The sequence below is a fragment of the Haemaphysalis longicornis genome, unplaced genomic scaffold (genome assembly GCF_048455015.1).
Source record: "Haemaphysalis longicornis isolate Haplotype H1 unplaced genomic scaffold, Haemaphysalis longicornis Haplotype H1 scaffold_9, whole genome shotgun sequence".
In the NCBI taxonomy this organism is placed as follows: Eukaryota; Metazoa; Arthropoda; class Arachnida; order Ixodida; family Ixodidae; genus Haemaphysalis; species Haemaphysalis longicornis.
This window is the reverse complement of record NW_027526460.1, coordinates 39,490,873-39,505,035: the sequence shown is the minus strand read 5'-3', so window position 1 is coordinate 39,505,035 and position 14,163 is coordinate 39,490,873. Positions and strand designations below refer to the sequence as shown.

The 14,163-nt window shown below is 49.7% G+C and overlaps 1 long non-coding RNA gene across 1 annotated transcript in view; it reads left to right on the top strand.

The window, feature by feature from the left end:
* Positions 1 to 9,884: 9,884 nt before the first annotated feature.
* LOC144153051 (uncharacterized) overlaps positions 9,885 to 14,163 on the top strand; it is a 364,880-nt gene continuing 360,601 nt past the window's right edge. The window contains exon 1 of the long non-coding RNA XR_013319287.1: positions 9,885 to 10,428. This is a non-coding gene — a long non-coding RNA (uncharacterized LOC144153051). The remainder of the gene's footprint in view (positions 10,429 to 14,163) is intronic.

Genomic DNA, 14,163 nt, shown 5'->3' with positions numbered 1-14,163 from the left:
AAAGCCAGTACCGAAGCCAACGCCATCGCTCGGGCAATCGGCAGTTGCGGTAGGGACACCTCCCTGCTCACAGCGCTATGCGCATTCGAAGAAGAAAAAAAAAAAAAGCCGACAAATTTGGAATACAATTCGAGGGTGGCGATAGATCAGTACGTACCCGGCGACCGCCGACTCATGCGTGTGAACATGACTGGGATGCATGCGCGAAAGCCGAAGCAACGGGCGAACATCAGGAGAAGACGGGTGGTTAAGAGAATCGTTTTTGCGAGGAAAAAAAAAAAAAAAACGCGAAGGCTGACAAGCGAAGTATATTCGAATCGGCAGGCACGCAGGGAATAAGCACTAGGCGCAACCTTGCTATTTAGGACACCGTTCCCAAACAAACGAACTCATCAAGGACGGAAAAGGAATGCACGGATTGTTTGGAGACAGCGAAAAAGTGCAATTGGGCTTAACGCCGAGTGTGCGGAGCAACAGTGCCGTTCGGTTTGCAAGCTGCGTTGCAGTCGTCGAGAGTGCTGTACCGGTTGGCACCGACGAGGCACTGGTATCCACGCAGCACGGCGTCCGAAACTTGCAGGCACCGTACGCGGCCGTCTTCCGCCGACAAATGGGCGAAGAACGGGTACTTGAGATGCCCGAGAGCGCAGGGGACGGTGCGGGGAGGCGGGCACGGAGGTTTTTGGTTACGTCTCTGGATGCAGCGCCGGGTGCACTCGTCGGCGGTGGAGAAGACCGCGCTGCCGTTGGCCGGGCATCCGTCCGAAGGAAACTTCCACGCCACGCAAGTGTTTCCTTGCAGGTACCACCAGGTGGACACCGTGTCCTGGCTGCGTTGGTGAAATGGCGGGGAAGAACAACAAACGCGAACACTAGAGAAACGCGGAGTACTCTCCTCAGTAGTTTAAAACGTTTTATAGTTTGTAGGGATCTCTAAACTATGCTGTAATTAAACATTTTCAAGGAAAGACGGTTCCAACTATCCCAAATTACGAATGATCCTTCAATGTTTTCAGTGGAGAAACGTTTTCAACAAGTATACATTAGCCCCTTCACGGTTATTAATAGTCATTGTTCTTGTTGCCGAAGTGCTCAGTGGCGCCGCTCTCGACTGCGTGAGGCAGAGCTTTCAGTCTTTTAAAAGACGATATAGTCTTTCTTGGGGTACCCATGATACGAAAAGTCTGTCTGTCTGTCTGTCTGTCTGTCTGTCTGTCTGTCTGTCTGTCTGTCTGTCTGTCTGTCTCACGATACAGCCGAGCGGCTAAAAGTTGAAAGAACGCTTGGTTAAGAGGTACACATTGGCGAGCCCTTTCCTACGTTTCGAGATCGTTAATCGAGAAGGAAACATTAATATAAAAAAAACGCGAGCACGATGTTCATCGAATAGATGACAAACGTTACGGTGATGACTGATTACAGTCTGGTGAGTTGATGCTGACTCCCCAGTCCTTAAGCCCCTGCCAGTACATACAACCACGAGTGGTTATCATCGTGGTTATCATAACTTCATCGTGCATACGCCCACCTATGCCCTTCGTCCAGCGGTGAAGTATTGCCAAAGTGGCGAATAGCACACAAGGGGCAGCTAGTATTCCGTGCGAGGTATAGAGTTCATACCTTGTGCAGCTGGTGAACAGCGGCTGGTCGAAGCATTCATCCGCCGGCTGCTCAGCGGAGACGCAGCGCTCCAAGCACTGGCTGAGCGAAGCGAACCTGTTGGCGCCCCGGTTGCAGGTGTGCACGGCGTTGTGCGTGGCGTCGACGCACGAGTTCGATGACGGATTAAAGTGAAACTCGGTTGCCGCGCGCCGGCAGAAAGTGTGCAGCACGGTCCCACAAGCTGGAGGGTTCTGCGTGCAACGGGTTGGACGAGATGGCTTTATTGAGTTGAGCCGTGGCATTTCGCGGTCCTTGAGAAATTTCGGAAAGTCGGAGTAACACTACACGCGAGGCAATTTGACAACAACAACAAAAAAACGAGTGTCCTTCTACTCTGCAAAAATGGATGACTTGCGAAGCTGCATGCCCTCAACGGAGTGCACGAAACAAAGCACGTTTGTAATTTACGACTGAGCATACTTCCAATTACGTGATCGAAATTCGGAAAGACCCGAGCTTTATCCTAGCGCACAATTGTAGAGCTGTCTTTCTCCCGCGTCCTAGGCATCCTACTGTTTGTGTAACACGCAAAACACCGGACTGGTCGCATTGGGCTGTGAGACGGCCATGCTTAAACCTTACACCAACATGACGGATGTGTCATCACTAAGGGCATGAAACATTTAGCTGCGCATGCCTCCACCCCCATCCCTCCACATCCAACCCGTGCGTGCATAAACCGGCAACCGTTCATGAGCGGTTGCTTAGAAGTGAAAGACACTGCCGAATATGTCGCTGTGGAAGCCATCTAAGCTGAGCAAGTGATATTGGCCCGCGTCGGCGTTCCAAGCGGGTAAGTTTTTGTTCATCCGGGAGGGATTCGCAGCTACTCGACCAGCTGTAATTTGGGGCGGCAACGGAGGTGGCAGCGGCTTTCCGTTGTTTTCGCGCCCATTCACGCCTCTATTCGGTCTGACACTTCTTCAGTTTCCGCTCATCTTCCTCCAAGCGAGCGACATGCGTCCGTCCCAGCGAGATAACACCTCGAAGGCCTCGACCTTTATTCTAGCGTACACACACATAAATGTCCTTTTCGCTTCCCAGTCGTAGCCACATTATTGTCTGTGCAACACACCAACCCAGACCCAAACCGCTCGATTGCGGAGGACAGTGACAGGGCGCATTGAGCCATGAGACTACCACGTTTAAATGTCCCACCACCACAAAAGGTATGAGATCGGTAGCGGCGTTAAGCCCTGTTGTGGGAACATGCCCCCTCCCTCCACCCCCAACCTGTGCAGGCTTAAACCGGCAACGGGGGTGGGCGCGTAATTAGGCGTGAAATGCACCGTAGAAGGGAGAGAGAAAGAGCTTATATGCGGTCAAGGGGTGTTACATGAGGGGGTGGACAGTTCACAAACAGATGATTTGTTCGATGGGTTCTTTGAAATGGGCGATGCTGGAGTGGTGCATGATGTCAGCAGGAAGATCGTTTCATTCTATTGATGTTTGCACAAAAAATGAAGAGTGATGAGCAGTGGTATGCGCACGGGGTGGATAAACCGCTTTCGAATGGCTAATACGGCATGACGATGAGCTGGAATGATAACATGGCTTAGGTGCAATGCATGATAAAATTTATGAAACAAACACAGTCTTGAAATTTTGCGGCGTGAAGCTAAGTTAACCATGTTAGCTTGAGATTTTAGTTCGGTGACGCTACTGTGATAGGAGTAGTCTGAATAAATGATTCTGGCTGCGCGATTTTGGATGGATTCAAGTGTTTGAATAAGAGAGATATGATGGGGACTCGATGTCACATGCGTATTCTAGCTTCGGGCGAACTAGTGTTAGGTTAAAAGTTTAACAGAAGGTGGGGCTAGAGGTAAGTTTCTACGGAGATAACCAAGAACACGGTTAGCGTCATTAGTGATGTTCATTATGTGGGATGACCAGGTCAGATCGGAAGTTAGAGTGATACCGAGGTATTTACATGAATTACCTCGACTGCTATGATAACCTCGAGTTATGATAACCTTTATGATATTATGATAACCTTTTACAAACAATTTTAACTTGATAGAGAACTGTGCTGAACGAGACAATTTTCTACGTGATGGGTAGCATATACAAGCTGGCCTCAGAGTCGCGAGCGACGCTAAACCCGGAACAACTTCTTAAAATTGGTATTTCCGACAAAGCAAACCCTTTAAAACTTCATACTATCTGCGCACGAAAACCTATCAGAACACTCAGCGTAAGTTGAGTCGTGAAATTTTATGCCAAAATCCTCTGAGCCGAAGTATTTCTCTCCCTGTTTCCTGCAGATTTTTGTTCGCGTGAACTCTCCGAGGAGAGACCTCCATGCAGGAAGGAAAAAGCGTGCGATCCTCCGCCGTTTGATGAAATGCCCGCCATTTAATTTCCTCGCCAGGAGATGTTGAAGCCTTTTCTTAATGCCGCTTCTAAGTGTTCGGAAAAATGAATAATGGAAGCTCAGAGTTAAGCATTCCTATCGTTCAGTAGTTAAGTGGCTGATGCATGCTCTGCTCCACGTCGCTTCATGCTTTGTGGTTAGTCTTCTGGACATGCAGGGGCGGTTGCATGTGTAACGTGCTTCTAACAGTATATTATAACAAGCAATATTGACGCTCCTGAATAAAGTTTTCCCAACGAGTAAAAAAATTCTACTTGCCGGGTGCATAAATGGGGAAGCAGCAGATTCGTCTCTGGCATCCCCTCCTAAGTCCACAGCTTTGCTTCTTGGCACCGCCGCGGGCGAAATGCTGCGTGATCGCGTTTTCTGGACGGAGGCTCTCTTCCGGTCTTTAGAAACTCTTCTCGATCGTGTGGTCTTCCGAGTGCGGAATCTGCTCGCGACAAAATTTGACAAAACCGGTTTCCCCATAGTCGTCTTATTCTTCAGCATATTAACTCCACGGGACGTCGCTGCATTCGGTGCGGTCAGCGTGGGGGCCGAGCTCGTCTCCAGCTCGAACAACTCCCTGGTCTGTTCCAGCGGCGGCGCACTTGTCCTTTTGGGGGCCACGGACTCCGCCTTGTGCTGCGACGAAACCTCGGGACGGGGCGTGAGTCGCATGACCATCTGATGCGTCTCGATCACGGCCACCGCGGAGAACAGGAGGAGGAAGAGGGCGAACACAGCGAGCGCGGCGATGGAAAGAAACGTGGCCCACGCGAAGCGTCCCTCCGCCGGCTCGCGGTTCCCCGCGCGGCGCCTCCTAGCCCGCGGCGCCATCTCCGAATCGCTGGCGACGTTGCAGACGCAGCAGTGGCCGCTGCTTGTCGTGGTGGTTGTGGACTCTGAGGAAAATTCACTCGACGAGGCGACGTCCCCGTAGTGGTGGTTCCGCCGAAAAGAGAATGAGGCCCCGCTGAGGCCAGAGGAACTGTCCTGGCTCGTTGACGAAGTCTGCTGCCGCTGTTCGTCCACGACCGGCAGAGTCCGTGGCAGTACGGCTTGCCGCGTGTCTTGCATCAACTTGGGCGTTCCTTGAGGATGCCCTTTTGGGTCCCGGGTGCTCCCCTGCATCTCCAGCACCCTCCCTGGCTGCTCGGGCTTCATCGGCGGCTGTTTCTTTGCGCTAAGTTCAGTCATCGCGAAGCGAGATTCGGGGCGGGGCTTCGGCTCGGCACCCCTGTCCGGTCGTGGCGCCTTGTACGCGGTGCTTCCGAGTGTCGCTGGCTGCCGCGAAGTGCGCTGCTTCGATTCATCCATTATGCCTCACTGGATCCAGTCTCTAGGTACGCAGTTGACCGAAAGGTCCTTCTGGTCCTTTGTTAAAATAGGCTGAGCTGTGTGTGCACGAGCGGCGATAGAATGAGCGCTCGCGCTCCTCGTCTTCGTCTTCGGCAAGGTCATAACCTATAACAAATATGCGGTTCTTAAGTAATCACGAAAAAGATAATGCGTTTTTGACAGGGTTAGCCTTAATAGGTTCGACGAATAGGTCTATGAGGGATTCTGATCGGACGAAGAAGATTAAGACCAAGAATCAAGAAAGGCGCGCTCCGCCCCTACCTATCGTTCCTCCATCATCGCGCACATGGCGGCGGACACAATATATGGGCTTATCTGTTTGGCAATTGGACATTAGTGCTTCCTGACGCTTTCGCAGCCTCATCTTAAGCCTCACAAGCATAGACATCTTGTGTGGTTTAAGATGTGGATATAATTTAGTTCGAGCTCACAACTATAGCGCTCAAGCTTTTTGTAGACGAAGTTTTGGGGGCATGGTGAGTTTTACACTCCGTTCGGGGATATACATAAGCGGGAAAGTTGTTGCTTGGGTCAAACTTAGGTGATACTTCGAAATCACCGCGCTTGGGGACGCAGTGAAGCTGAAGTTCGTCTCTAAGTAGCATGATTCACTGCGTTTCAATTTTGGTGTGGTGTCGTGGTTAAATTGTGGTGAATCCTACTTTTGATCTGCTGTTGAACTTTCTCTTTAACTCCCAATTTACCCTCGTCAGGCCGCTACCTCAGTTTCGTCTTCATCCACAGCTGCTTTCTCCCAACGGCGGTTACGAGGGGTGGCATTTCGGGTTCCTCTAGCCCCTTCCGCCGTGGGGTAATTTCTAGGCCTTCGCAGTACACGACGAGGGCCCCGTGCGTTATCACCATAAAATAGAGTTCGGAAGGCTCACTGACGGGTGCACTCGCGCACTACCCGCTCACCGCTTACGAGTGAGTAGTGAGAGAATCTCGCCATCATTTCGGGCTGGCGAATGCGAGCAAGTGTGAGCGCCACTCGCGGTGAGCTCCGCTCACTACTCACGAGTATGAGTGGCCCTCACTACTCACCACTCGCAAGCGTGAGGTCCCTCGTGAGTCCCCATTCACTAGCGCTCGTAAGTGGTACCGGCTGACACCGATCACTGCGCATTGATATCACTGAAGCTCACATTCTATAAGCTTGCAAAAAAGAACGTTGCTGCTAACAAAAATATTTAAAAGAATATTGAGTACGCATCTGGGAGAAAACGAAAAAAATTGAAGAGGATTGAGGAACGATCCTTAATAACAAATATTTACTGGAAAAATCGTTGAAAAATATGGGCAATAACAATTAATAATCATAACAAAAGCGCAGACATACTCTTTAGAAAAATTGTTCTTGGAAATTAATAAAACTGGATCAACGAATCATCCTTAATACGTAATTACAGGAGAAATCATTTCCAAAAAATGAGCTTATTCATGATTATGCGTACTATGCAAAATAAAAACAATAATAAGAACATCGACAAACCTGCAATTGATTTCCACTGTTCTCTTTTTTCCCGGGCAATGAATGACACGCTAGAACCTCTCTTTGTACCGAAATCGCCCTGCAGTGAAGCTTCAGGATGCCTATGTCCACGCACCGATGTCAGTGTAAAAATACGCTAATAAACGCGTGCTTTCTATTTCTTACGTTCCGTAGATTTCAAATGATGTTGTAACTGATTGTTTTGCTTTAATTAACAGTCCGTTAACCAGCCAACGGTGCTATCGCAGCACGGCGGAGGAGGCGGTGGGCGGGGGGGAGGGGCGAGGGTTTTGCTCACGGAGCACACTGTAGGTGGAGCGGCGAATTGCCGAGCGTTTCCCGCGCGGAGGTGTCTGCTCGCCGGCGGACGCGTCGGCTGAACGGCTTTGTCGTCTGCTGTAGCGACGGTTGCTTTGGGCCCAAGGGCGTCCGCAGAACTTTTTGCAAGGGGGGGGGGGGGCATCCATTAACGGGGGGAGGAGGGTGTACGGATGGATAGCACCAAAAAGGCGCTATTTGTGGTTACAAAAAGTACAAAGAGCGAATTATAACCAGATTTCGAGGATATACATTGGATTTTATTACCGAACAAAGAAATGAAGTTAATAAAGAAAATGCGAAAAGTTACTGTCACTTTGTTAAGAAGAGTGACCAGTCTCGCTGCGTGAGGGTTCTCGACTCACGCCAACTGATCACCAGCACACAGCCTAATACATGCACATACATAGAACTGCACTCCGCCAATCTTCCTTGAATAGCAGCTGCAGACGCCTCGGGTTTTTCTGGGCAAATTGCGAGGTTACATGTGTGATGAAGTCTGTTGAAATGGCTCACGCAATAAAGATACTACTCGCCTCACTGGCTTTCAATGCAGTACAGGCGTACAAGCGTTTTCAGGGGCTGATTTATAGATTTTGTTGCGGGGCTTGGGTGGTGCCGACATTTCGCAATTTCGAAGGAAAGGGTGTACACAGTGATGGGATGGCACGGGAGGATGTTACACTCTCCCTACTAGGTGTAGCGGTGAATATTTTTTGTTAGATATAGCTGCAACTTTGACCGAAAACGGGAGTGCTTGCGGTAAGAGTGCATAAATCTAGAGTTAAAAAAAAGTCAAACCTTTCAGAATTGTTCGCTATCTTCAATAGCCAGCACCGGCAGTCGGTTTCACTGCCGTCACATGACCGGCAATGTTAGTCAGTGTCTAAAGTGCAATGTAGACCGCAGTCCTGAAGGGCGTTCCATACGGATACGCAGGACCTGAGTGTGCTAACCATTTGAGTAGCGTGGACTGTTGGGCTAGTTGGTTCACGTACATATTAAAAAAAAAAAAAACCTTTGCGCTAAAGGACGTGACAAAGGAGAGAACGTCGGTGTCGTTCTCTCCTCTCTTCCATCCTTCAGGGTAAAGTTATTTTAATTATGGGCCAAACAAGCTGTGCAGATTTTTGGTAGCGCATAAAAATATCCGAATTTCCAAGGGGGGTCGGTTGCCCCCCCCTTGCCCCCCCTTCAGGACGCCCATGTGGCCTGTTTTGGCTCAGCTTCGCGTCCATTGCGCGCTTCCTTCACACTGCTTGATTAACATGTTTGACAGCACCTCCTGGGTAACCCGGACCCGACGGAATTAAGTGGTCGTACGGCAAAGGTACGTTAAGGATTGGTTTGCAGGGCGGGAAAACGAAATGCAGAGACCACATACGGGCATCTGGCCGCAAGAGAAACGCTACCTTTTTCACACGGCTTGCCACGAATTGGACTCCGTTTCCTAAATAGGTGAATAGCAATTCGGTTGTGTTTTAAGAGGTATTAGAAAAGGAGAAAGGAGCGACTGGTTCTGATAAATAGCGATTATAAAAGTTCCCACAGCTTTCACGCAATTCTTAAACTTGCTAGTTTTAATCGGCATAAATGGGAATCACTATATGCCGAATTGTTTCGGTGTCTGCGCTTGTGTCGCGCGGTGGTGTAGCCCCGAGCTAGCACATCAGGATGGCTAGGTTCCGGTGTCTCACCCTTCGAAAGACGCTCCTCTCCGTTTTCTCTCTTCCGACGCACGGCAGGGCTACAGCGGCGGCATCCACCGTTTTTGCCTGGCCGTGGCCGACGCTGTTGCGGTCGTAACACCGCTTCCGCGAATTCCAGGTAACGGCTGGCAGAATATCTGATTTCATTCTTTGTAGAGCCCCGTGTGTGAATTCAAGTGACGTCGCATGGGCAGTTGTGGGTGTCGTTTAAAGCTTTGTTTTCCAATCACCTTCACAGCGTGGATTGGAGCCAATTTTTTTGTGAGGAATTGGTGGTAGTAAAGTCATTCTTTATAGCGAAGCGTTATTCATTTTTTAATTCCGTCAGCTTGTTCGTATGCATTTCTTTGTGTCGTGGTCCGTCAGCAGGATTGTTCAGCAGAGTACGCTTTACGGCAAAGCTAAATTTCGTCTAATCGTGACACATGAGAGTTCTCGTTTTTCGCTGCCATCAGAAAACGGTTCTACCCGCAGCGATGAAATCGGCGTCCTTGGGAGCAGCAGCACAACGCCTTAGCAACGACTACACTTCATTAACACAGTTCAATTACAATTATCAGCCATACAAGCTGTTTACCGCTGTTCCTCCATCGGTCACTATCGCGCACGGCTGCTTTCATCGACATTTAGCGATGCCGCTTTTTTTGTGTGTTCCGTCGTCCTCCTTTACTGCATTCGGGGCTTTCCCAAACACCGGATAAGAGACGTACATTTGTTCCCCGTACCGACGAGAACATGGTTCCCGTGGTCGATAATCGTAAGGTCGTGCGACGCTTGCAATGCTTTTGAGGGACAAGAGCTCGCGAGCTCTCCGCGATAACGCCGGCGATGCCATGACGTGATAAAGTTGCGTTTTCTGCCCGACGCCGGTGCTAGTGCGCCGCCCGCCGTGCAAAAACGCTTCGTCACGCCGGTCTAGACAGCCAGTTGCGTTTGCTCGCAGACGATGCTTCACCTGCAGCATCCCTGGGACGTTCGGAATGTCCTCGTTCCCGTGCTTGGATTTCGGGCTGTTTTACGTAGTTGCCTGCATGGAAACATCGTCTTAATTGTTGGGCACACCTTCCTCGATGGGTGTGCGAGTTGTTCAGATATGTGAAGCCGTGACCGAGACGTGGCTCAGGCGGTTTCCTGCGGACCAAGCGACGACTGATATCTGTCGGTGGTGCTGCGCAGTTTCTGTCGGTATTCGCTGCCCCCTGAATTGCGGTGAAAAGAACTTTCATGCTGTTTGGAGCCTTCGAAAGGTGACAGCTGGTTAGGTTTAGCATTTCCAAACCAGATGTTGGTGACCAAGTTGGCCGCAACAAAAATCTTCGGCGTCGGCGTTTGCGGTGTGCGTAAAGTCTGGTTTTGTGTCAGTCACAGTGGTGATGGAGGAGACTTCAGGTGGGGAGCAACTTAGAGGAGATGTTCCTGGGACTTGTGCACTGACTAATGATGACGACGACGCAAGGAGTTTCCAGCGGAAGTTGTGTGCCACCAGTTGGCTCGAAGGACGGACCAGCATGGAACCAAGGTTGCCGGTAAGCTTACTGTTTAAACCGTCGTTTTCCCCTGAATGGAAACTATGTATAGGTCGTTCATGGGAAATTAATAATAGTCGTAATAGTTACGGCAAACAATTAGGGACATAGCAAGATTTTTCTTGATGTACTTTATGCACCTTTCTGCGCATACTGCGCTTGTTAATTCGCCGCGACTGCGCTTGTTAATTCTCGTTACATAAGCAGCAGGGTAAGCAATTCGTCAGTTTTCGTAACCGCAGTAGAACCCTTCTTATTTTTTGTTATTCGAAAACCCGTTACTGTGTACGATCGAAAATGGCTCTCACGGACGCCTTGCGAAACTTCTACGTATAGAGATATATGAAACATATATGCCTCTTGAACTGTACGCGATCACACCGTCGACACCGGGACACGGCGAAGTTGCGCTTTGAGTGCAGCTTCATTGCGCCAAGTGAAGAGAGAGGCGCGAGACGCTTCGTCACTGTCCCGACACCCCGGTTGCTTTGCGTGCCTTCGTTTGGAGGCGCTCCTTTTAGCACCAGAGCTGCTAAGGCCGACCCACCATACCACTGGGTCACCCCAAATAACCGAGGGAGGGGTTAGCAGCGGCGGGGAACAGTACCATGTGCAGCCAATCGAGGGGGAAAAAAACACGCTTTTTGTGGTCGGAATAGAACCCGGGTCCATCGCATTATGAAACCGGCGTCTCTCATTGCGCCATCGTCGCATTCCTGGCGCACAGCCTTTCTTTGGGTTCGTAGCGTGGGCGTTGGCTTTGGACTTCGCCGCGGGTTCTAGCTCGTGGGTCCACATTGAGAAAGACGTGAACGCCTGCGGACGAAACGTTCCGGGCCTGCCAGTCATGGAGAATTTTCAACGGCAAGTTCATAAATAAATGTGTGGTGATGACAAATGGAGCGGAAATTTTATGCCTTACTAGACAACTTGAAAGTAAGCTTAGGTCCGCTCAGCGGGCCGAGGAAAGAATAAGGATCGGAGTAACACTCAGAGACAGGAACGAGATTTCTGGATCAGAGAACAAACTAGGGTAGGGGATATCGTAGTTCAAAAAAAAAAAAAAAAAAAAAACGAAGAAGAAATGGACTTTGGTTAATCAGGCGAAATGATAATAGGTGGAATACCACGGGGACCAAGTGGACACCGGGAGACAGGTCTAGAAAAAGAGGAAGGCCAATTACTCTATGGAGGGGCAAAATAAAGAAATTCGGAGACAAAGAATGGATTCGAGCGGCGCGGGACAGGAGCAGGTGGAGGTCAATGGGAGAGGCCTTCGTCCTGCAGTGGACCTAGTGGGCTGCTGCTGATGATGATCTGCAACACCCAAGTTCCCGACGAAGGGAGAGACGCCGCCCGCTCTGCTGTTTAGCCTTGCTCAATTAGTTCAAGCTGCGACAATTTTCCTTTCTTAGTAGCACCGCTTCGCGAACGCGAGTACTGGGGCTTTTAAAGACGATAGTCTTTCTTGCGTTATTTATACTTAAACAAGAAAATTTTGCTGTCTGTATACGTCTGTCTGTGCGAGGGAGTTTTTTGCGAGTGTTGCGAGGGCGAGTGGTGTGGGAGAGTGGTGGGCGGGAGCGCGAGTGAGTGCTTAGGAAAAATAATTTTTTTAGATGCGACTGCATCTCATTCACTCGCCTTGTCCCTGCATCCGGCGTCGGCGTTGTTGTCGGCGTCCGCCCCTCCCCCGTTCTGCTCGCCGCGTGAGCTGCGTTCTCCGCCGCTCACCCCCTCTCCTCTCCGATAGCGAACACTCTCTCGCGAGGGGCATTGGATTCGATTCGAATGGATTGGCTTGGATTGGCTTGGATTGGCTTGGCTTGGCTGGGATTTGGATTAGATTGGATTAAAGTGGATTGTGTTGGATTGTGTTGCGTCATAGCCGCGGCAGACGCACTGGCGCCGGCGCGTCCCCTCACCGCTATGCGCGCTATAAAACGCGGTGCCTGCGCCGCTCCGCTCCATCGTTCCAGCGCCGTTCCTCCGCTGTCCAACGCTGCAACGTGAAATCCCTATGCGTCGCATCTACACAGGGGTTCCCGCGAGGGGAGGTGGGAGTTTTTTTAGTGAATGCGAGTGAGTGGTGCTGAGGGACCCTATTTTTGACTCCGCAAATTCATTGCGAACTGTGAATTTGCCGGAAGTTTTGTCTGATTGGCTTTCAGTTTTGGTCACGTGCTTCCGGTTGACAAAGCAGTTGTGTGTGGTTTCGTCATTTTGGCGTTTCATCACGATTACTGGCACCAGTTCTAAAGTTTGCCTTACTTTTCTCTACTGAAAGCGCATAATTATTAGCCTGCAATGAAGAACTAGACGAAATGCCGCGGACATGACAACGCAGGCCTGTCTTTGCTATTCAGTAACAACACGGCTTGTACGGCACGCCCTCTCTGACTGGCTGATGATACGTGACGTAATATAAACAGTCAGTAGGATTAACTCTATGATATAAACAGTTTGCGGGGGAACGTTTACGTCACACATTCGCAACTTCAGCCTGCGTAAAAGTGACGTGTGCTACGTAACAGCTGGCAAATGGCGGCTGCCATGCCCCTAGAAATATTTGCAAATCTTTCTAGGGACCATAGCAAGACATTTCGCCAACCTTCGGCGCCGTGAAATCCCCGTGAATTTGCAGAAGACGCAGTTTCGCACAACGCGCGGTTTAAAACTGTTTTCTGGCGAAAGAAATATTAATGTTGACTATTTCCAAATTGTCAGCGATCACGAGCATACAAATAACGTGTCGTAGTTTGCTTTTGTTTTGCAATGAAATAAAAGTTATTTGTTTGGCGTAGCAGCAACATAAGAGGGCAGTACAAGCCTCTTCATGACAAAGAGAACCCAATGCATAATATTTGTCCGCACTCCTCCTAGTAAGCTGCTGGGCCACATGATCTAACTCGAGTAAAATACCATAGAAACGTGACTGTTTTATGCATTACTGCGTTGATTGAAGTCGAGCTTGAAGAATGAGTAAATCAGGGGCTTCGGTACGCTCCGCCGTTATCATGCGAAGTGTTCTGCTGTCCTTACCGCGTCATACAACCGATGGTCCCGGCCGTATTCTTCTGTGATCACGCCATAAACTAGTAACATAGCAGCAGACGATTGCATGGCGGCGGTGGCGGCCGGGAAGGAGATAACGCAACAAAGCTTCTATTGACGAAGAGAGCTCAACTATGTTACTAAAAGAGATTGAAATAAATGAATTGGTAAGGTGAAAATATTGTGTTCGCTAAACACCCGCCTTTCGCTCGCTTTTAGATCAGCGTGACTTAATCACCTTGTTGTGTTGACGCCAATTTCGGCTTGAAGAAATGTTTTTCTTGCCAGCCTCAGCTACCGTCATAGTTATTATAATACATGCCGAGTGTATTTATATCTTTTATGCGCAATATTTGATTGCTTGGTTGCGATCTTTATGAGTTAAGCGTTAAATTGCACTGCATCGTGGAAGTGAATTGATAGAAATGCCATTTCTCAGGGGATCTCTCTGAGGTGTGATATAAAAGAGGTTAGCGCTGTTTATCCCTTCTTCCCGTCCGACACGTTGTGTGTTTTGTGTAAAAAGCAAACCGACTTCCCGACGCTCAAAGCTAGTACCGAAGCCGGCACCGTTGCTCGAGCTATCGGTGGTTGCGATATAGGGGGACACCTCACTGCTCACAGCGCTATACTACAAGGTTTCCCGCTCAATTTAATCCAATCGCCATACAATGTAATGCA